Consider the following 21,714-nt stretch of genomic DNA (forward strand, 5'->3'; position numbering starts at 1 on the left):
CACAGGCTTGGGAAGTTCTCATCTATTATTTGTTTGAGTATATTCTCCATTCCAGTTTCTTTCTCTTCTCCCTCTGATATACCTATTATTCTTATGTTATTCTTTCTGATGGAGTCAGACAATTCCTGTAGGGCTTTCTCATTTTTTATTATTTTTGAGTCTCTTTCTTCTTCTCTCTGTTGTGCCTCAAGTTGTTTGTCTTCTATTTCACTAATCCTATCTTCAATCTGGGCTGTTCTGTTAGCTAAGCTTGTTACCTCGTTTTTCAGCTCGTGAATTGAGTTTTTCATTTCTGTTTGATTTGTTTTTATAGTTTCAATTTCCTTGGTAATATATTCTTTGTGTTCATTGAGTTGTTTTCTGATCTCCCTATATTGCCTTTCTGTGTTTTCTTGTATATCTCTGAGTATTTTTAAGATTTCTATTTTAAATTCTCTGTCATTTAGCTCCAAGGCTTCCAATATGTTAAGTCTTTTCTCCATAGATTTTTCCACATCTATTTGTGTTACCTCTCTTTCTTTTGTATCCATAATATTCGATTTTCTCTTTCTTATCGGCATCTGAGGGTGGTCTTATTGATAGCACGCGGGCGCACTCCCTGGCGGCTTGAATGAGCGTCGCTGCGGTAGATTCCTCCACACCCTCGTCTCTCAGATTCAAGTGATAACAGTCCTTTTGCTTTCAGTTTGTGTGGAACTCCGGAATGCTCCGAGGATAAATTTTTCTGTTTCTAGTTGATAAATTTGTTGTGATTTAGGGGAGAGCTGTCGGACGCGCTTCTCACGGCGCCATTTCCGTGACGTCACTCTCCTGATTTTTCTTAGGAATACCACTGAGACAGACTGGATATCCTGGTCACTTCTTTCAGGGTTTTCATCACAGCTTTTTTCCTTTGTAATAGATTGTCAGTTCCAAGCCATCTTTTGCATCCGGTCCTCTCCTAAGCAGTGGCTTCTCGGGGATTGTTTTCTTAATTTCTCTTTCAGACAGTTCATTGTTGGTGTATAAAAATGCCACTCATTTCTGAATATTGATTTTATGTCCTGCCACCTTGCTGAACTTAGTTATCAGGTCCAGTAGTTTTATGACTGAGAATTTAGAGTTTTCTGTGTACAGTATCATATCATCAGCAAATAATGATAGTTTCACTTCTTCTTTTCCAATTTGGATGCCTTTTATCTGTTCTTGTCTGATTGCTGTGGCTAGGACTTCCAGAATTATGTTGAATAAGAGTGGTGAAAGGGAGCACCCCTGCCTTGTTCCTGATCTTAAGGAGATTGCTTTTAACTTGTGCCCATTGAGTATGATGTTGGCTGTCAGTTTGTCATAGATGGCCATTATCATGTTGAAGTATAATCCCTGTATCCCCACTTTGCTGAGAGTTTTGATCATAAATGGGTGCTGGATTTTATCAAATGCTTTTTCTGCATCTATTGATATTATCATGTGATTTTTATCCTTCCTTTTGTTTATGTGCTGAGTCACATTGATTGATTTGCAAATATTGTACCAGCCTTGTCTCCCCAGAATAAATCCCACCTGATCATGATGTATGATTTTTTTCATGTATTTTGGATCCGGTTTGCTAATATTTTGTTGAGAATTTTAGCATTTAAGTTCATCAGGGATATTGGTCTATAGTTTTCTTTCTTTATATTGTCTTTGCCTGGTTTTGGAATTAATATTATACTTGCCTCATAAAAGGAATTTGGAAGTCTTCTCTCCTCTTGAATTTTTCGAAATAGCTTGAGAAGGATAGGAGTTAGTTCTTCTTTGAATATTTGGTAAAATTCACCTGTGAAGACATCTGGCCCAGGACTTTGTTGGAAGTTTTTTGATAACTGTTTCAATCTCATTTGATGAAATCAGTCTGCTTAGGTTTTCTGATTCTTCCTTATTTGTTTTTGAAAGATTATATGTTTCAAGGAATTTGTCCATTTTGCCTAGGTTGTCTAATTTATGGCATACAGTTCTTTATAGTATTTTTTTTTTACAATCTTTTGTATTTCTGCTGTGTCAGTTGTTACTTCTCTCTCATTTTTTTTTTTTGTATTTTTCTGAAGCTGGAAACGGGGAGGCAGTCAGACAGACTCCCACATGCGCCCGACTGGGATCCACCGGCACGCCCACCAGGGGCGATGCTCTGCCCCTCCGGGGCGTCGCTCTGTCGCAACCAGAGCCACTCTAACGCCTGGGGCAGAGGCCAAGGAGCCATCCCCAGCGCCCGGGCCATCTTTTGCTCCAATGGAGCCTTAGCTGCGGGAGGGGAAGGGAGAGACAGAGAGGAAGGAGAGGGGGGGTGGAGAAGCAGATGGGCGCCTCTTCTGTGTGCCCTGGCCAGGAATCGAACCGAGGACTTCCGCACGCCAGGCCGGTGCTCTACCGCTGAGCCAACCGGCCAGGGCCTACTTCTCTCTCATTTTTAATTTTATTTATTTGAGTCCTCTCTCTTTTTTTCTTGGTGAGTCTCATTAAAGGTTTATCTATCTTGTTTGTCTTTTCAAAAAATGAGCTGTTGGTTTTATTGATCCTCTGTATTGTTTTTTTTTTTTTAGCCTCTATGTCATTTATTTCTGCTCTAATCTTTATTATTTTCTTCTTTCTACTTCTTCTGGGTTTTGCTTGCTGTTCTTTTTCTAGTTCTTTTAGATGCAGGGTTAAATTGTTTATTTGAGCTTTTTCTAGCTTCTTATGGTATGCTTGTAGTGCTATGAACTTCCCTCTCCAGACTGCTTTTGCTATGTCCAATAAATTTTGAGTTGTATGTTTGTTTTCATTTGTTTCAAGGAAATTTTTTATTTCTTCCTTGATCTCATTGTTAACCCATTTGTTAACTAAATGCTATTTAGTTTCCAAGTGTTTGAGTGTTTTTCAGTTTTTCTATTATAGTTGATTTCTAGTTTCATGCCATTGTGGTCACAAAAGATGCTTGATATGATTTCAGTCTTCTTAAATTTATTAAGACTCGTTTTGTGTCCTAACATGTGTTCTACCCTAGAGAATGTGCCATGAGCACTTGAAAAGAATGTATATTCTGCTGCTTTAGGGTGAAAGGTTCTGAAGATATCTATTAAATCTAGTTGATCTAGTGTGTCCTTTTGAAGAATAGGTTTTTTTTTTGTTTTTTGTTTTTTTCAGAGACAGAGAGAGAGTCAGAGAGAGGGGTAGACAGGGACAGATAGACAGGAATGGAGAGATGAGAAGCATCAATCATTAGTTTTTCGTTGTGCATTGTGACACCTTAGTTGTTCATTGATTGCTTTCTCATATGTGCCTTGACCACGGGCCTTCAGCAGACTGAGTGACCCCTTGCTTGAGCCAGTGACCTTGGGTCCAAGCTGGTGAGCTTTTGCTCAAACCAGATGAGCCCGCACTCAAGCTGGCAACCTCGGGGTCTCGAACCTGGGTCCTTGGCATCCTAGTCCGATGCTCTATCCACGGCGCTGCCACCTGGTCAGGCAAAGAAGAGTTTTTGATGCTAATTATTTTAATCTACTTTTCCCCTACTGATTTGAAATAATGCCTTTATCATATTGCAAAGCTTTTATATTCTTGGTTCCCAGGATTTTTGCATTACTTTAACTTTATAATATCTTATGGCTATTTTAAATAGCTCTCTCTCTCTCTCTCTCTCACACACACACACATACACACACACACACACACACGGAGTGTCCAAACTGCCCTACAAAAAGTTTAAATTGCTACCAGCTGTGTGGTAGGCTGTTTTCTATCGGTTATTTTCTGCCAGCCAAATTAATGTACGTAAATTGTTGGCTCTTTGGATCACATATATCCTGGAGAATCTGATGATTCTCTCTCCATATATAGCTGTGTCTATATATCTTGATCTATATCTATATATCAACAGTATGCCAAATTGTGCATATTATTATATGCATTTATAGGCACTCTAAAGCTTATGCATGGGCACCAGGTTAACAATATCTGATATAAATATAGGGGTAGGCAAAAATGGGCTTACAGCTGTGAGTACATAAAATACAGAGTTTATTCTTGTATTATTTTCCATATGAACAACTGTAAACCTACTTTTGCCCACCCTGTATTCATCTATATTTATTCTACCATCTTTACATTTAATCCAACTGACTGTTTTGGTGATTTTTTACAACACATTCCTAAGAAACATATGGTATGATCCCAATGTTATCCCTCCCCATGAATATAATATACATGCATAGAGAAACAGATAAATGCTATAGATATACCAAAATGCTTAACACTTTGACTTGGGTCATCTCAGGGGTTCTTTGTCAATTTTTCTCGTTACTTCCCCTACTTAAATATTCTACAATGAATTTGTTTCAATTTTGTAATAAGAAACAAGCTGATTTGTTTCAGAAAGAAAGGCAAAGAAGAGAATGCAGTTGGGTGGGTATCAGAGTTGCTGAGATGAGAGATGAGAGGGCTTCTCTTTTGTGGAGGGAGAGATGAAGTATGAACACCAACTGTTTGCGCTGCTGCACCAGTGTGGGCAGGAATCAGAGGCCGCCGGGGCCCATCTTACCCTCCTGGACACAGGGGCCTCAGTGTGCGCTGGGGCTTGTGATGGGCCGATACCATACTCCTTCAACAAGGGCCCTGTGTTTGCCACTGTCCAACACAAAGGACAGAGGTCCCCTGTTTACTTTGTATTAGAAATGTTCAAATGAAGGACAGCAAAAATATTTGAGTTTTCCCTCTTTTCCGTTTCTTACAAAAAAACAAATTGTAGTGAGTGGATATTTTTTGGCATCTTCCCTGAATAAAAATCAATCAGACTAGATTGCTAAAGGAGTCTTAAAGAACTTCCCTTGTTTATTATTACTTTTTTTTTTTTTAGATTTATAGCTTAAAGGCTAAGAAGTAACAGTGACTGACTGGGCCCCTGACTTATCCATTCATTACCCTAGGGAATGGGGCATTCCCTGAACCATGGTCAGCTGGAGCAATTGACCTTTGACCTTTTGCAATAAGCTCATTATAGGCTAGAAGCACTCACATATTCATGGCCGCACTGCCTCCTCCCTCCTTTCAGTCCAACTTCCCACACAGTGGAATACTCTTTTTTTTCCTTCAGAAGCTCATTCAAAATTAGGAAATTAGACCTACAAAGGGATAGCAGTTTCATCAGACAGGGGAATCTAAGACTCCTGAGACTATAGGGCATGATCTCTTGAAGGGCATTCTGGCATAGTGAAAATTGGATGGATTTTCGTGGCTTCTGGGTTCACTTATTAGCTCTGGTACTAATGGACAATTTTTTGAACTTTTCTGATTGCCAATATCCTTATCTATAAAATGATGATAATCATAACACTCAATACATAGGGTCACTCACTAATGAAAATGAAATGAAATGTTTATTAAGGGTATAATCAGAGCCCAATGCATGGAAACCATTCAATGTATGGTGGCTGTCACTGCTGTGACTTGCAACTTTTGTCGGCTCATATGGAATAGACAGTTATAGCGTTTGCCCAGTTTGGGAAGATGAGGCTGAACTGGTGCATGTATAGGACTGGAATGTAGTTTGTGGGGTCAACAACTTCTGTCTGATAACAACTTGTTCTTGAGTAACTACCATAGTAACAGTAGCTCACAAAGCAGCTGGACATAGAAACTTTGGGGAAAGGCTTTTGCACCCCACATCTGACCCTATCCACAGAGTCTGATGTACTCTTCTAGCAGTGTGAGATTAAGAATAGCCACCTGTGACGAGAAATGTCCCCAATGGGGATGTGGTATATATATATGAATGCTATGGAAAAGGGAAAGGTGAGACCACTAATTTATATCCATGTTATCATCCTCTGTCCTGTCAAATCTTACCTGTTACTAACATCTTTGGAGGCAAATATCTGAAGTGACATTTGCTTGTTAAATTTAAGATCCTAAAGATTCCTGAGTCATCTCTTCTAAGAATTCCTTTTAGATTTGACTCTCTGAGGATCTGACACAAAGCAGTCCAGTCCAGTGAGACCATATATTCGCACTTCTTTTTATCTATTGAGTTTTTATTAGTCACCTGCAAGAATATATATAGAGAGAAAAAAAATAAACAACGGATTTTAAGATCTAACTAAGAGCACACAAGGAACATTCTTAGCCCTGGCCAGTTGGCTCAGCAATAGAGCATCGGCCTGGCATGTGGAAATCCTGGGTTCAATTCCCAGTCAGGGCACACAGGAGAAGTGACCATCTGCTTCTCCATCCCACCCTCTCTCCCTTCTCTCTCTCAATCTCTCTTTTACCCTCTCACAGTCGTTGCTCGGTTGGAGCAAGTTGGCCCCAGGCTCTGAGGATAGCTTCATGGCCTTACCTCAGGCCACTAAAATAGCTTGGTTGCTGAGTAATGGAGCAATGGCCCCAGATGGGCAGATCATTACTCAGTAAGAGGCTTGCCTGGTGGATCCGGGTCAGGGTGCATGCAGGAGTCTGTCACTCTGCCTCCCTTCTTCTCACTTAAGGATTAGGGGAGGAACATTTTTAAAACTTAAGCCATTGCTTCATACATAAAAAATTTTCCAAGTTCTAATGGAAAAAAGCATTTATTCCAAAAACAGGTAGGTGAGCTATTTCTTGAGCAGAAGTGACGGTTCTGAGAAATAATCAGAAAACCAAAGTTAGCAATCGCTCATTTGGAGGTCCGTGCTTCAAGTGGCAAGAGCAGTTTCTCTGGCTCCACGCTAGCTTTAGACCCTTCTGTGGACTCCTCTTTCCCTGTGCTCTGTCTGTTTTAGCTCATTCTCTGTGCTGCCTCACAGGTGTCCCCTTACCTGCCTCCCTCTTGTCCTTGTTCTTCAACCATCTCTCTCTCTCCCCCTCTGTTTACCAGCAATACAGGGAACTAAGCATTCAAATGATTCTTAAACTCCATTTTAATGAGTGAAATTTTATATTTTGCCCTTACTTTTAAGAAAATATGTTCACATTTTATCTTCTTTTAATAAAAAAATCTAAAGTTAGTTGGCCTCTATTCAGGTATGAGTCCCCTGATTTTTTTTTCCTTTTAGTGTGGATGTCATTCTCAATTAATAACAACAACAAAAATCCTTTGACTTCTATCTTGGTCTGAAAGATACTTGATGCTGTCATTTTATTTTTTTAATCTCATAAACTGGACCTCTGGTATTTATTAACTGATGAGAACAGATATGACACTTGATCTTAGCCAAAAGGCTGAGGAGAGATGGACCACTGGTTTTTAATATTTTTTCTTGTGAGCATTCATAGAAACTTGTTGGCACATGTTTGCAAATATAGTAGTAAACAGCTCAGCATGATCCAGTGTCTGGCCATGACCCAGTCTTTACCTGTGTCCTGAAACTGTATCCCAGATCTAAGAGCAAATGTGCCTGCCTGTGGTATCCTTGGCTGCAGTATCGCTAGCTATCTGGCCTGCCAGCTATCACAGCCCTACTCGTGCCACACAGGAATCTGCCGGTTGATCTGCCTGTCCAGTTGGGCAAGGCTTTGGAATTCCCCTGGAGGGAGCCGCTTAGGTAAAACAGGTTCAGTGGTATTGCTGTTGGATCACACTGAATAAGATAACCAAAATTTCCCTCTCCTGGTACCACTTACAAAAAGCTTCTGAATCATTATATCATTTGATCCTTACGTTAACCATAAGTGGTGAAGCTACTAATGTATCCCCATTTTATGGATGAGTAAACTGTGACTCAGAGAGACTAAGTGATTTGTGTAGGGTCACACAGCTAGGAAGTGTCAGGGCAAGCAGGTGAACTCTGGCCTTCTGAACACCAAATCCAGGGCCTGGCTACCAGCGGGCTCAGTAAACATTTGTTCCTCCCTCCTATTGTACCTGCCACAAGTGAAACAGAAGTCACTGTTTTGCTATTGTAGGCCATCTTTCCAGAAGAGGACACCATCAGAACTCTTGGCACAGAGGAAGTAAAGACACGGTCCTGTTGTGTTCTTACTTATTCAGCTCTCAGAGCTTTTTGGCCTCTTTGGAGTCTTCCTGTAGCTCAGCTGATGAAACTGCTGTTTTTTGTACTACTTGCATGAAAAAGAAAGGTATCTCCCCCCCCCCATTTGTCACAGGAAATAATAGTCAGGAGTCATCGTTGCAGATGATAAAAATGTTAGCAACCAGATTCCTGTAAGGACTGAGTGGTCCTCATGAATTACATCACACTCGGTACAGCTCATGCTCCACCCCACCCTCTTTGTAGTTTGCTAGCTAGTGGAAGGGGTAAGTAAGCTAAAGCAATTTATGACAATAGCCAGGAAGGCCTTTTCTTTTTACATAACCATGGACTGTGGCATACTTGGATATATAGATAAAACTTGGAACCAAGTTGGGGAAGATGGAGTATAAGCAGAAGGGCTGTTGGAACTGTAACGATTGGGTGCATTATTTGTGGGGGCTAAAACTTGGGAAGGTTAGGTACCTTCCTTTCCCCATTTGTTCTACATTTGAATTCTGAAAAGAAAGCTGGCTTTGCCCATTTTCTATTTTTATTTCATTTATTTATTTTTCTAATTTTGGCCCATTTTCTTATTTTTAAAAACTTGTAAAAAAAAACTGAGGGAGAGAGAGAGAGAGACAGAAAGGAACAATTTTTAAATAACTCTTTGAATTCATTACAGCCAAAAGGAGCTACAGAGGAGCTAGAGAACCTAGTGACTAAGAGAATGAAGAATGACAAGTATGCCCTCCCCTTGGGAGGGGTTCTACCTGTGCAGACCTTTACACACAGGAATCCCAACTCCAAACATGTTCTCACATGGATGCTGGTGGTGAAGGATTGGAAAAAAATCAAAATAAGAATAAAGAAGAGTCTGGAACAGGTTTAGTGATTTGATTCTGTGGATCATTCTAAGCAATCTAAAATTTGGGAAACATCTCTGAATTTTCTGGCTCTTGCAGAATTCACTGAAAAGAAACAATCAGCACCTGTTCCCTTGGGAATGTCTCTGGAAATCCAAAGAAGGTAAGAAATATCTAAAGGCGAGTGAAATAGCCTTACTCACCAAGCTGTCCTCACCATCAAAATGTCTTCCTCCTAATTCTATTAATAAACCTCTTACCTTTACTACAGCCTCAGAACACACACACACATACAGATATGCCCTTTCGTGCCACCAAGTCTACAACTTTCCTGGTTGACTCCTACTCACCTTCACAGCTCAGCCACAGTCCCTCTCCTTAGGCAGCTCCTCCGATCCTCAGACACAGAGACATGAACTCTGACAGTGCCCTGCAGGCTTCTCAAGCGACCTCATAGCACTTCCTCTGTCCCCATCTCAGAGTACTTTGTGTAACCCCAGAGTGAAGATAGGATGCTCCCCCCGCCCCACCCCGCTCACTAGGTTCTCTTGGGCTTACAAGTGTCCTGCAGTGTTAAGTAGAAGGATCCTCAGAAAAAGGTGGAGGCCCTGGGCCTCCTGGTTGGGGGCAGGAGTCAAAGTGGGCATTGGAACCATGAAGGATGAAGGATCAGGGCTGGTGAAGATTGCTGATTCTCTGAGCCTGACCACAAGATGTCATCTCTGGTGTCGTAATGCCTCCAGTAGACAACTGCTAAGGTGCCTGTGGAGTTCAGGCACTAAGTCTGCAAACTCCCTTCAGTGGGGATAGTGATGGTCAAACTTGGACAGAGAGAGTGGACCCTCCAGGATAAAGGGCTACCACTGCAGGGTAATGTGGGTCAAGAGAAAGGTCAGCCAAAGCGGGAGTAACCCAGCCTGAGGAATGGGGCCCCACTCTGTTTTCCTGAATGATACCAACTCAAGAACAGCAGGGCTCACTAGGGTGGATTTCATGAACTTGGGCCAGTGGGTTTGTAAGCAATATTTAATTTGAAAATAGGAAAAGTAAAACTTCTTTCTTCTAAATTTATAACTATTATACCATAACACATTTATAATTACATAAGAACTTCCAAAATTGTTGGTTTTGCCTACCATCCCCCATTAGAAGTTTATATACTTAACACAGTCTAGAAAGCAGTTGATTCAAATAAATATTCATTCAATGGATGAGTGAATGACTTAAGCTTTGAAAAATTCCTTAAATCTTCTAATAACCCCAAACACTCTTGTCAGAAACTAACACCAAAACAAAATCATAAAACTTCCACTGCCCAACATATTTTGGAAAAATCTGTCAGCCCTGCAACTTCAAAATTTCAGTTTTTGAAAAACAGGTGTTTTTGTTTGTTTAAGATAAGAATAAAGGCACTTGTACTCAGAGTAAGGCTACTTGGCCCCTATGGATTAGGTTATTTAATTAAGTGCTCACCTCTACTTCTGGTGGGTCCTACCAGACCACCCTTTCTTTTTTTTATTTTATTTTTTTATTTATTAATAATTTTATTTTTTTAATGGGGTGACATCAATAAATCAGGATACATATATTCAAAGATAACAAGTCCAGGGTATCTTGTCGTTCAATTATGTTGCATACCCATCACCCAAAGTCAGATTGTCCTCTGTCACCTTCTATCTTGTTTTCTTTGTGCCCCTCCCCCTCCCCCTTTCCCTCTCCCCTTCCCCCCCCCCCCCCCCCTGTAACCACCACACTCTTATCAATGTCTCTTAGTTTCACTTTTATGTCCCACCTACGTATGGAATAATGCAGTTCCTGGTTTTTTCTGATTTACTTATTTCGCTTCGTATCATGTTATCAAGATCCCACCATTTTGCTGTAAATGTTCCGATGTCATCATTTCTTATGGCTGAGTAGTATTCCATAGTGTATATGTGCCACATCTTCTTTATCCAGTCATCTATTGATGGGCTTTTTGGTTGTTTCCATGTCCTGACCACTGTGAACAATGCTGCAATGAACATGGGGCTGCATGTGTCTTTACGTATCAATGTTTCTGAGTTTTGGGGGTATATAACCAGTAGAGGTATTGCTGGGTCATAAGGTAGTTCTATTTTCAGTTTTTTGAGGAACCACCATACTTTCTTCCATAATGGTTGTACTACTTTACATTCCCACCAATAGTGTATGAGGGTTCCTTTTTCTCCACAACCTCTCCAACATTTGCTATTACCTGTCTTGCTAATAATAGCTAATCGAACAGGTGTGAGGTGGTATCTCATTGCTGTTTTGATTTGCATTTCTCTAATAGCTAAAGAAGATGAGCATCTTTTCATATATCTGTTGGCCATTTGTATTTCTTCCTGGGAGAAGTGTCTGTTCATATCCTCTTCCCATTTTTTTATGGGATTGTTTGTTTGTTTGTTGTTGAGTTTTATGAGTTCTTTGTATATTTTGGATATTAGGCCCTTATCTGAGCTGTTGTTTGAAAATATCATTTCCCATTTAGTTGGCTTTCTGTTTATTTTGTTATCAGTTTCTCTTGCTGAGCAAAAACTTCTTACAGACCACCCTTTCTGTTGAACTTTTCCAACATTAACTACTTGATCAAATGTTTTTTTTAAAATTTTATTTATTTCTTTATTTATGTATTTTTTTACAGAGACAGAGAGTGAGTCAGAGAGAGGGATAGACAGGGACAGACAGACAGGAATGGAGAGAGATGAGAAGCATCAATCATTAGTTTTTCATTGCGCATTGCAACACCTTAGTTGTTCATTGATTGCCCTCTAATATGTGCCTTGACCATGGGCCTTCAGCAGCCTGAGTAACCCCTTGTTGGACCCAGCGACCTTGGGTTCAAGCTGGTAGGCTTTTGCTCAAACCAGATGAGCCTGCGCTGGCGACCTTGGGGTCTAGAACCTGGGTCCTCTGCATCCCAGTCCGACGCTCTATCCACTGTGCCACCGCCTGGTCAGGCTGATCAAATGTTTTTAAAAGAATAAACTGAGGAAGGATACTTGATAAACAAGCAGCCGTGACCCCAGTTTTCACTTTGCAGAGAACACCCCAAGCGAAGTCTACATTCTAGGAGTTTTCAACTGATGGGAAAGATGGTTGCCCAATGGTTAGAAAGGGAACTTGCCATGAGGGGGCCAGAGGAAGAGACCTGAAAGAAGGTCTCTTTGTGCTGAAGTCAATGCAGTAACATCTCCTGTGTAAATGGGTCATGGATATTATCTTTATATCATTCATGCCCAACCAAAAACAAACAGTTCTATTTCACAGATTTCTGGAGCCTTGCCTTTCTCTCTAATGACAGATCTAAACACATATGTAAAATAGGTAGCCATAAAGAAATGAATTCTGGCTTTAAATGCCATTTGGCTAAAAGTATATGCGGTAGACTCTCCCAACTTATGATATTTATGAAAACAAGAAAAGACAAGAATTCAAAAGGACACTAGAAACTTCTAACTAGCCAGATTCTGAGAGACATTTTTATTAATTTAAAGTGGAACATATTGAATTGGTACAAACCTATGCAGGTTATTTATAATGTAATAGAAGTCAGTGGGAAGCCCTTTCCCCCTTTTTGTTACAGACAGAAAACCCAAGGTCTGTGCCAACTAGAACACTAGGTGGGTACCCACATGCCATGAAAGTGCTGCTTTTTAAAAATTAAAATATTTTTATTGAGGTATAATTGACATATAATGTCATATTGGTTTCAGGTTCAAATCATAATGATTTGATATTTACATACCTTGCAAAATTATCTCCACAGTAAGTCTAATTAACATTGTCAGCTTATATAGTTAAAAAAATATTTTTCTTGTGAGAACTTTTAAAATCTACTCTCTTAGCAACTTTCAAATTTGCAGTACAGTATTATTAAGGCACTGCTAGTTTTGAGGGTGCTAATACTATATTTACTTGGAGATAGCACCTCCCAGGAAATCACTTGTCAGAGTGTGTATATAGTGGGGGAGGGGAGAGATGGGAGAAAGGAGAACCAGCAATTTTGTACTATATCCTGGTGTAATATTTACAAGTTAAACACTAAGGGGCAGGGTGGTGACAGGAAGATCTCTAATAGCAGAGCACACTGTCAATTGCAGCTTTGCAGGTGACTCCACTGGTCAAAGGAGTAGAGAACCAAATGGGAGGATGTGCTACCTCAGGTGAATGGAGACATCTTAGGTTCACACCTGCTACAGACTGAAAATTGGTCTGGACACTATTCATAGTCATCTTGTACTCTGGATCTGAAAAAATGACCATCACACAGTGGACTGACAGTGTGGCCAAAGGCAACAACATACTTACACTGATTGATGACCAACATCTGGTCTTGAAAGAAAATAAGAAAATGAAATCCTACTGTTCATATCTCAAAACTGGACATATGGAAAAACTTACAGAAGAAGGAAAAAAACAGGCTATGATTTTTTTTTTTTTATGTGAGAGGTGGGGAGGCAGAGACAGACTCCTGCATGTGCCCCAACTGGGATCCACCCAGCAAGCCCACTAGAGGGCGTTGCTCTGGGGCCATTGCTCAGGAACATAGCCATTTTAGCACCTGAGGTGGAGGCCATGGAGCCATTCTCAGTGCCTGGGGCCAACTCGCTCAAACCGCTTGAGCCATGGAGGGGAAAAAAGAATGAGTAAGAGAGAGAGAGAGAGAGAGAGAGAGAAGGGGGAGGGGTGGAGAAGCAGATGGTCACTTCTCCTGTGTACCCTGACCAGGAATCAAACCTGGGACTTCCACATGCCAGGCTGATGTTCTACCGCTGAGCCAACCCGCCAGGGTTAGGGGCTATGATTTTGAAGACTTTGAACAATCTATTGTAGAACTAGGAGAAAACTTTAGGAAGGTTACAAATTCAAAAAATTCAAGAAAACAGTATTTATTAGGGTGATCATTAAATTTATTCTACTTAGAGTGAAAGGGGGCACTACTGATAGTTATGCCAATATCTCTCATAAAAATAGATTTAAACTTTTAAGTTAAAATAGAGTTAAACTTTTACATAAAATTTTGGCAAATAGAACCCAGAAAATATATTTTAAAAGATTATACATCGTGACAAAGTGGGATTTATTCCAGGAATGTAAGTTTGGTTTAACATAGCAAAAATCAATGTAATTCATGAATTAACAGAACAGAGAAAAAAACTTCAATAGATGAAGACAAAAACTTGATAAAATTGAACATATTCTCAAATAACTAGGAATAGGAAAGAACTTCTTTAAACTGTTTGAAATATTTCTCAAAACACCTACAGCTTATATTGCAATTAATGGAGAAACAATGAATGCTTTTTCTACAAGACTGAGAATAAGGCAAGGATGTTCACTGTCACCATTGAACATTGTGGAGTCTATATGGGTAGAGGACAAAGCTTGGAAAGAAAGATGTAAACTTTCATTATTTATAGATGACATGATTGCACATGTATGAAATTCAATAGAATGTACAAACAGAATTAATAAGTGATTTAACAAAATACGAGGTCAAATATAAAAATCATATGTGCTAGCAATAAATAATTTTAAATGAAATAAAAATCCTATATACAACAGCATTAAATTCACCAACTATATAGATGGGAATAAATGTAACAGAAGATGTTCAAGATTTCTCCACTGAAAAATACAAAATATTAAAAAGAAAAAAATTGAAAAAATTTAAATTTATTTATTGATTTTTAGAGAGAGAAAGAGAGAAACATCAATTTGTTGTTCCACTTATTTATGCATTCACTGGTTGATTTTTTTATGTGCCCCAACAGGGAATCAAACCCACAACCTTGGCATATTGGGATGATGCTCTAACTAGTTGAGCTAATTGGTCAGGGTGAAACAAATTTTTAAAGACCAAAATAAGTGGAGAAATATGCCATGTTCATGGATCAAAATGCATAATATTGTTTAGATAACATTTGCCTCCAAAATCAGTTGTAACCAAATCCAAATTCCACATGTTCTTCAACAATATGACTGCCACTGCCCCGTCAATACATGGAGTCTAAGTTTCTTTTGTGTTCAGATGGGCTTGCATAACTTCCTAGGCAGGTCATAAATGGCAATGCAGCTTTAACCTGCTGCATTATTGGATTGATGGAATACTCACTCTTTTAAACTTCAGTTGCCATGGAAGCAGCCCAACTGCACTAAGATGCCATGCTATTAGGAAGCTCAAGCTAACCTATGTGGAGAGATCACAGAGAGAGGCCCTCAGACTATATGAATAGAAGACTATATGAATGCCTGGCTAGTCCCCCACTGTTCTAGTCCTCTGATGTTCCAGCTCCAGCCATCATTCAACTTCATTACTTGAGACCTCAGAAGTATAGCGCTAAGCCCTTCCTGTATTTCTGGCCCACAAGAACCAAGGGAGATAAAAAATAGTTGTTGTTAAGTCACTACATTTATTTTTCCAAAAATTATTTCTTAAGGTAAAGAGCTTGTATGACATGTAAAGAGCTGTACATATTTAATGTATACAACTGGAGTTTGGGGGTAAGTATACACTGAGAAACCATCATAATCATCAAGGCCATAGACATTTTCATTACCTCCCAAATGGTCTTCATATACACTTTATTATTATTTGTGTGAGTGTGTGTGCGTTAAGAACACTTAACATAAGGTCTACTCTCTCTCTCTCTCTCTCTCTCTCTCTCTCTCTTTTGTGACAGAGACAGAGAGAGAAACAGATAGGGACAGGCAGGCAGGAAGGGAGAGAGATGAGAAACATCAATTCTTCGTTGCAACACCTTAGTTGTTCATTGATTGCTTTCTCATATGTGCCTTGACCAGGGGACTACAGCAGACCAAGTGACCCCTTGCTCAAGCCAGCAACCTTGGGCTCAAGCTGGTAAGCCTTGCTCAAACCAGATGAGCCTGTGCTCGAGTTGGCAACCTTGGCATTTCGAACCTGGGTCCTTCGTGTCCCAGTCCGACACCCTATCCACTGCTCCACTGCCTGGTCAGGCAAGGTCTACTCTCTTAACAAATTTTAAATATACAGTACAATATTGCTAGAGCCACAATGCTGAGTATTAAATCTCCAGAACTTATTTATCTTGCATAACTGAGGCTTTGAACCCTTTAACAACCATCTCCCTATTTCCTCCTCCCCAGACCCTGAAAACCACCATTCTATTCTCTGCTTGTATGAGTTTGACTATTCCACATATATGTGAGATCATACATTATTTGCCTTTCTGTGCCTGGTTTATTTCACCTAACACAACATCCTCATGTCTATCATGTCACAAATGGCAGGATTTTATTTCTTTTTATTTTTTAATATTTTTATTTATTTATTTTTAGAGAGATGGGGTGCGGGGAGGGAGGGGAGGAGCAAGAAGCATCAACTCCCACATGTGCCCCAACTAGGCAAGCCCAGGGCTCTGAACCAGCAACGTCAGCATTCTAGGCCGACACTCCATCCCCTGTGCCACCACAGGTCAGGCAGGATTTTCTTTTTATTAAAGGCTGAAAATGTTCCATTTTATGTGTCTTAGTCTGTTTGGGCTGCTATAACATAACCAAAGACTGGTAGCTTATAAATATTGTAGAAGCAGGGAAATCCATGATCAAGGCCCTGGTAGATCCAGTGTCTGTTTAGGAGCCACTTCCTGGTCCACAAGGTATTTTCTCTGTGCCCTTACATGATGGAAGGGGAAAAGAGCTTTCTTTGGCCTCTTTTATAAGAACATTAATCCCATCTATGAGGGCTCTGCCCTTATGACCTAATTACCTCCCAAAGGCTCCATCCCCCAATACCATGACCTTGGGGGTTAGGATTTTAACACATGGATTTTGGTAGGGGGACACAAACACTCAATCTGTAGCAGTGTATGTATGCCACATTTTCTTTTCATTTATCAATAGACATTTATTTTGTTTCCTTATCTTGGCGATTACGAATAATGCTGCAAGGAGGGCAGGTACCTCTTCAAGATTCTGATTTCAAATCCTGTGGCTAAATACTCAGAAGTGAGATTGCTAGATCATATGGTAATTCCATTTTATGTTTTTTGATAAACCTTCATACTGTTTTCCATAATGGCTGTATCAATTTACATTCTCATCCTTAGTGTACAAGGGTTCCCTTTCTCCATACCTTTGTTACCATTTTACTTTCCTTTTCTTTTTTCAAATGCATACCATCCTAGCAGGAATGAGGTGAGACATTATTGTGGTCTTGATTTTCACTTCTCTGATGATTAGTGATGTTGAGCTCCTTTTTATATACATATTGACCATGTGGATATCTTCTATGGAAAAATATCTGTTCAGGCCCTTTACCCATTTTTAAATCTGGTTATTTATTTATTGTTTTTTAATTTTGGTATTGAGTTTACGAATTTGTTTTACATTTTGGATATTAACCCCTTATCAGATGTGTAATTTGCAAATATTTTCTCTCATTTCATAAGGCGCCTTTTTGTTTTGTTGATGGTTCCCTTTGCTGTGCAGAAGCCTTTCAGTTTGATGTCATACCACTTGTTTATTTTGCTTTTGTTCCTTGTGCTTTTGGTGTTACATCCAAAATATCATTGCCAAGACCCATGCCAAGGAGTTTTCTCCTGGAAGTTTTGTTCCAAGATGGTGACATAGGAGGTTCTTGAACTCACCTCCTCCCACAGACACACCAAATTTATAGCTACATGTTACCCTCTGAAAGAAATCTAGAAACTAGTTGAATGACTCCTACATACTGGACAAAGGACAGAATACCAACAAAATGGGTAGGAAAGGCTGAGACACACTCTCACCATAAACCTCACCCCCATCACAGGGACATATAATTGGTGGTGGTGAGGGGGACACCTATCTCTAAAAGCCAATGGGACTTGTATTCACAAGATCTACAATACTTAGCAAACAAAGCAACAGTTCTTAATAGAGTCCTGAGGGCTCACTGTGGCTGCTCACCCCACCTTTCACTCACCCCCTAGCACAGAGAGAACAGACAGAAAAGCCCAGTACCAGTCTTTCCCTGAAAGGGGCTTATCTATCTACTTCAAAACCTGCTGCCTGAGTGCTGGCTTCTAAATGAGAACACATCTAGGACAGACTGTGATCCCCCCTAGAGGCTGGGGAGACAGGTAGGTGCTGGTCTGCAGTCTCCCTCTGGCCAGCTCTAGGTCAACCTGTCTCTCTGGAAGGAGCTTGTGTCTGATGTCCTGGTTTTTGTGGCTGCCACTCAAGGGACACACCCCTTGATCACCTGGCTCTGATAGCCTATTGGGTTTATGAGTTCCACAGGACTATAGCAAACAAAAGAACAGTTTTAAACCACTTATCCTTCTAGGGTTCAGTGCAGAGGGACCATGTAGAAACACCCATCTCTCGGTCTTTCCCTTAAAAAGGCCTGTTTGCATACTTTAAAGGCTACTGTCTGAGGGTCAGCCTTCTAATTTCTCACACATCTAGAGGCTGACTGCAAAGCTCCCCAGAAACCTGGGAAGCCAGCAGACACACCATCTCTGAAGCCCACTTCAAATTGCCAATATCTCCCTGGATGGAGTTTGTGCACATGACTGATGCCTTAGCTTTTGTGGCTACCACCAAGGAAAAGCAGTCCTTGATGGCCTGGCCCTAGTGCCATGTTAGACCACGTTAGACTAGAGCAGGGGTCTCAAACTCGCGGCCAGCGGGCCGCATGCGGTCCGCCCACCAATTTTGTGCGGCCGCAGACTGGCCCGCAGACTAATCCATGAAGTTTGATTAGTCTGCGGGCCGCACAAAATTGGTGGGTGGGCCGCGAGTTTGAGACCCCTGGGAGGCACCTAACACATTTACAGAACATTCCAAAGCAGCAGAATACACATTCTTCTCAAGTGCACATGAAACATTCTTCAGGATAGATTGCATGTTAGGCTACAAAACAAGTCTTAATAAATTTCAGAAGACTGAAATCATATCAAGCATTTTTCCAATCACAATGGTAGAAAACTGAAGTCAAGGACCTGCCTCTCCACCCCCACCAAAAAAAAGCGAACTGAAAAATTTACAAATAGGAGGCAATTAAACTAAGAAACCAATGGGTCAAAGAAAAAGATAAACAAACAAACAAAAAGGTATCCTGAGGCAGATTAAAATGGAATCACAGCATACCAAACCTTAGAGGAGGCTGCAAAAGCAATTCTAAAAGGGAGGTTCATAGTGATAAATGTCTATATTTAAGAAAAAGAAATATCTCAAATAAACAACCTAACTTTACACCTCAAGGAACTAAAAAGAGTAAAACAAACTAAGCTTAAAATTAGTAGAAGGAAGGAAATAACAAATCAGAGTAGAAATACATGAAATAGAGATTAAAAAGACAATAGAAAAGTTCAATAAAACTAAGAGTTTTAAGAAATGATAAGCAAAATAAACAGATCTTTAGCTAGACTTAGCAAGAAAACAAGAAGACTCAAATAAATAAAATTATAAATGAAAGAGAAGACATTACAGTTGATGCCACAAAAAATACAAAGGATTATTATGAACAATTATATGCGAATAAACTAGAAAACCTAGAAGAAATGGATACATTTTTAGGAACACAACCTATCAAGATTGAAGCAAAAAGAAAGAGAAAATCTGAACAGACCAATTACTAGTTAGGAGATTGAATCAATCAATCAAGATGTTGATAACATTATACTGAGCGAAAGAAGTAAATCAGAAAAAACTAAGAACTATATGATTCCATACATAGGTGGGACATAAAGATGAGACTCAGAGACATGAACAACAATGTTGGGGTTACAGGGTGGGGGGAGGAAAGGGAGGGGGTTGGGGGAGGGGAGGAGCACAAAGATCATGGCTTTTCAGCATTTGCCATATTCCCCCCTTAATCTATAGACAGGCAGCAAATATTTACTTATGGTGTTTCCACTATAAAGACTGCTGTCTTAGGGACAAATGCTAATGAACTATTTCAGCAGTTCCTCCTTCTTCAAAGACTTATATGTCAACATAGAGCTCCATGTTTCATAGGACATACTCAAGCTCACTCTATGCTCCCTGGAGCTTTAGCACAAGGGAATGCCCTTTTTTTTTCCTCTTTTTTTTGTTGTTGTTGTATTTTTTCTTTTCTTTATTTGTTTTTTTGTATTTTTCTGAAGATGTAAATGGGGAGGCAGTCAGACAGACTCCTGCATGCGCCTGACCGGGATCCGCCTGGCATGCCTACCGGGGGCAGGGGGGGGAATGCTCTGCCCATCTGGGGTGTTGCTCTGTTGCAACCAGAGCCATTCTGGCACCTGAGGCAGAGGCCATGGGGCCATCCTTAGTGCCCGGGTGGCTTTGCTCCGGTGGAGCCTTGGCTGCGGGAGGGGAAGAGAGAGACAGAGAGGAAGGAGAAGGGGAAGGGTGGAGAAGTAGATGGGCGCTTCTCCTGTGTGCTCTGGCCGGGAATCGAACCCAGGAATCCTGCACACCAGGCCAATGCTCTACCACTGAGCCAACTGGCCAGGGCCTAGGAATGCCCTTGTTGAGCAAGCTACCCAAAAGAAAAGTATATGGAGCAACCATGACAGACCGAGCAAGTCAGTCTCATACTTACTATTCATCACCAGAACGCTGCAGCCCGGTGTAAACATTTTCAACTTTCTTGGGAAGCAGCATGGCAGATTGGGAAATCCTGTCCAAGGGATCCTATACTGCCCCTTCATTTGGAGTTAACCCTCAAGGACCCTACCAGGACAACTTTGGCAGATGGATGTTACTCATATACCTTCATTTGGCAAACAGTCGTATGTCCACATTACAGTGGATACATATTCTGGATCTATAGTAACCTCTGTCAGAACAGGAGAGGCTGCTAAGCATGTTATAGCTCATGGTCTGTATGTATTGTTCTATTATTGGATTTCCTAAACTGGCTAAAGTAAAAATGCTCCTGCATATGGAGCAAAAGCATTTACTGTATTTTATCATGCCTACAATCTTTAAAGTTAAGGTATTATTAAAGTGTACTCAGCAAACTTTTTTTTTTTTTAAATAATTTTATTTTTTTAATGGGGTGACATCAATAAATCAGGATACATATATTCAAAGATAACAAGACCAGGGTATCTTGTCGTTCAATTATGATGCATACCCGTCACCCAAAGTCAGATTGTCCTCTGTCACCTTCTATCTTGTTTTCTTTGTGCCCCTCCCCCTCCCCCTTTCCCTCTCCCATTCCCCCCTCCCCCCCGTAACCACCACACTCTTATCAATGTCTCTTAGTTTCACTTTTATGTCCCACCTACGTATGGAATAATGCAGTTCCTGGTTTTTTCTGATTTACTTATTTCGCTTCGTATCATGTTATCTAGATCCCACCATTTTGCTGTAAATGTTCCGATGTCATCATTTCTTATGGCTGAGTAGTATTCCATAGTGTATATGTGCCACATCTTCTTTATCCAGTCATCTATTGACGGGCTTTTTGGTTGTTTCCATGTCCTGGCCACTGTGAACAATGCTGCAATAAACATGGGGCTGCATGTGTCTTTACGTATCAATGTTTCTGAGGTTTTGGGGTATATACCCAGTAGAGGGATTGCTAGGTCATAAGGTAGTTCTATTTTCAGTTTTTTGAGGAACCACCATACTTTCTTCCATAATGGTTGTACTACTTTACATTTCCACCAACAGTGTATGAGGGTTCCTTTTTCTCCACAGCCTCTCCAACATTTGCTATTACCTGTCTTGCTAATAATAGCTAATCAAACAGGTGTGAGGTGGTATCTCATTGCTGTTTTGATTTGCATTTCTCTAATAGCTAAAGAAGATGAGCATCTTTTCATATATCTGTTGGCCATTTGTATTTCTTCCTGGGAGAAGTGTCTGTTCATATCCTCTTCCCATTTTTTTATGGGATTGTTTGTTTGTTTGTTGTTGAGTTTTATGAGTTC

At 40.3% G+C, this 21,714-nt stretch overlaps 1 long non-coding RNA gene and 1 pseudogene across 2 annotated transcripts in view; one reads left to right on the top strand and one right to left on the bottom strand.

Annotated features, from left to right (window-relative positions):
- Window positions 1-21,714, top strand: part of LOC136330476 (uncharacterized) — a 57,935-nt gene that overhangs the window by 17,289 nt on the left and 18,932 nt on the right. For both annotated transcript variants that reach the window (XR_010730312.1, XR_010730313.1), the window contains exon 2: window positions 8,900-8,963. This is a non-coding gene — a long non-coding RNA (uncharacterized lncRNA). The remainder of the gene's footprint in view (window positions 1-8,899; window positions 8,964-21,714) is intronic.
- LOC136332546 (U2 spliceosomal RNA) lies at window positions 7,080-7,197 on the bottom strand (annotated as a pseudogene).

This window comes from Saccopteryx bilineata, chromosome 3 (genome assembly GCF_036850765.1).
Source record: "Saccopteryx bilineata isolate mSacBil1 chromosome 3, mSacBil1_pri_phased_curated, whole genome shotgun sequence".
NCBI classification, from domain to species: domain Eukaryota; kingdom Metazoa; phylum Chordata; class Mammalia; order Chiroptera; family Emballonuridae; genus Saccopteryx; species Saccopteryx bilineata.